General features: G+C 45.0%; 1 pseudogene across 1 annotated transcript; it reads right to left on the bottom strand.

Moving 5' to 3' along the window:
- Nucleotides 1-1,971: 1,971 nt before the first annotated feature.
- Nucleotides 1,972-2,413, bottom strand: LOC308556656 (large ribosomal subunit protein uL15 pseudogene; annotated as a pseudogene). Its single transcript has one exon. The product of its transcript is annotated as a large ribosomal subunit protein uL15 pseudogene (transcript).
- Nucleotides 2,414-2,641: the final 228 nt, after the last annotated feature.

Genomic DNA, 2,641 nt, shown 5'->3' with positions numbered 1-2,641 from the left:
ATACACACACACTAGCTATTTTACTATTACCATTGGATATAAATAAAACTGAAGGTAGATCAAGTAAGAATTTATAAAAGAGGAGGTTATAAGATACTGGGATCTCTATCAAGATGACTCTAGGGATAAATAGGTTGGGAGATCTAGGAGGGAAGGAATTGGAGACACCTTCACCAAGCCATTGAGAAGCCCAGCAGAGTGGAGAATACTTGGTGCAATCCTGCCTTCACTCCTTCCCTTAGAAAAAGCCAGGCCAGAGAGCAAGAGAGAGAGGCAGTTCAGGAAATGACTAACTAATGGGCATGGAGAGAGGGGCTGGCTCAGTAACCTAGCATGGGAAAACAGACCCTGTGCTGAAATTAATGAGAAGTTCTCTGTGAAGACTGTTCGGGGAAAGCCCCAAAAGTCTAAATTGAGGCTCAGTTCTGAAGAACTGACATGTAGCCTTATTCAGATTCATAAGAGCGTTAATAGGAGAAATTTACATACACAGGCGAGGCAGCTGCTTCCAGCAGTGGCCTGCCAGGAAGAATCTACATCCCTTTAAGAACAGGGTCTCTTTTTTATAGGGGTAGTCACAAAGACCACCAGAAAGAGCAATGCATTCCTAAATTAACAGATGACATCAGGCAGTTATCACACTCTATATTCATTAACCTCCTTCCTGGAGGCATGACATTTGTCTTTGGGAGGCATTCAAGTTGTCTGGCTACTCAGCCAAACCTGAGGCTACAGAGAGTTGAAAAGTCACAGAGAGTTAAACAGGGAGTCCAACATTTCCCTGATGCCTCTGCTGCTGGAGCCATATTGCATCTAAAGATGCATATTCCCCTACAAAGACTTACTCCCTTAGGATACAGGGAGAGTGTGCATTAGACAGCCTCATCCATAATTTTATTTGAATCTCCTCTGCATCCAGCTGAAGGAGTTATTTACTAACAGTTGGGAGAAGTGGGCAAATATCACAGCTTAATAAGTTAACCAAGGTCTGCAGCGCCCTTTGGAGTGTACAGGCCCAGTAGTTTTGCCCCTGTGGTAGACCCTGTTGACACAAGGTCTACATAGCATAACATCCTGCCTCTAACAGACAAGATTGAAAGCCTGGGATGGAAAGAAATTCTGTCGAAAGCCTTGTCCATCAACAGTGCTGGAATCAATAAATATTTATTGAATACTTTGGGGATTATATAGGAGATGCATTAAAAATGTATCAGCCTGGCCCTAGCTGGTTTGGCTTAGTGGTATTGGTTGATTTTCTTTTTTTTAAATATAAGAGAGAGAAAGGGAGAGGGAGAGAGAGAGAGAAACATCAATGATGAGTCATTGATCGCTGCCTACTGCACTCCCCTGACTGGGGATCGAGCCTGCAGCCCAGGCATGTGCCCTGACCGGAATCAAACAGCAATCTCCTGGATCCTAGGTCGACGCTCAACCACTGAGCCACGCCCGTCTGGGCAGGCCAGGATATTCTTAAAGAATGAGTTGAGAGTTGGCTAATCTGGAAGGAGAGAAAAAGCAGATTGCACACAGAGGGAACAGGAATTACAAAGGCATAAAGGAGCATGATGAACAGGGAGAATAGTGAGTTTAGTATGAGTAGAGGTTAGGGACATTTTGTGAGAATTATGTCTGAAAAGGAGACTAGAAAGGGAAATTGGAGACCAATTGTGAATGAACTGGCATATTCTGCTAAGAAGTTCAGACTTTAACTCATAGGCAGTGGGGAACTACTGAAGGCTGTTAAACAAGGCTGAGTAAGAAAATCAGCTCTGCTTTATAAATAGGTCACAGAGTAGAGTGGGGTGGAGACAGTTTGTTCCAGGGTCCCACGTACAATAGGGCTTCACATCTATCTCCTATCATGGTCCTCAACTGGGGAATTCTTTTTTCCTCCATTCCTCTCTTTTTTTCTTCTTTTTTTTTTGACAAAAGCACCTGTGGACATTTTAATGCACTTCCCTCAATGTAGCTTCAGGCTACCAGGACACAGGCCACACCAACACCCTTAATCTTCTCCTCAGCTCTTCTGCTGAAGAATTTGGCCTTCAGAATGACCTGCTGCTTTGGGAGCTTTCCCTTCCCCAGAACTTTGTAGTATCCCAATTGCACCACATCAATGATAGGAGCAGCTCCAGTCTTGTTTTTGGCAGCATTTACCTGTGTCTGCTCACTGACCAAGGTCCACAGTTTATCAAGGTTGACGGTTGGGCAGAAACTCTGATTCCTCTTTGAATGGAAATGTCTCATACCAACTTTCCCAAAGTAACCCGGGTGATATTTGTCAAAGTTGATCCTGTGATGATGCAAACCACCAGCATTACCTCAGCCTCCCAGGTGCTTCCTGTGCTTGCTGATGTGGCCGTGGTTCATGTGGCCCCAAAGTTTCCGGGTCTTCCTCAGTCTGGATGGCATGTCGGCGGCTGAGATGGAAGAGCTCTTCTTATTTTTTTTTTATTCCTCACCCCGGGATATTTTTTCCATTGCTTTTCAGAAAGAGTGGAAGGGAGAGAGAAAGAGAGAGACACATCGATTGATTGCCTCCTGCACGTGCCTTGACCCGGGCCAGAAGATCGAGCCTGCAGCGGAGATACATGCCCTTGGCTGGAATCAAAACCGGGACCCTTCAGTCTAACCCGACACT

Source organism: Miniopterus schreibersii (assembly GCF_964146895.1).
Source record: "Miniopterus schreibersii genome assembly, chromosome: 4".
Classification (NCBI taxonomy): Eukaryota; Metazoa; Chordata; class Mammalia; order Chiroptera; family Miniopteridae; genus Miniopterus; species Miniopterus schreibersii.
Note: the sequence above shows the minus strand (reverse complement) of the source record. Positions and strands in the feature narration are given on the sequence as shown.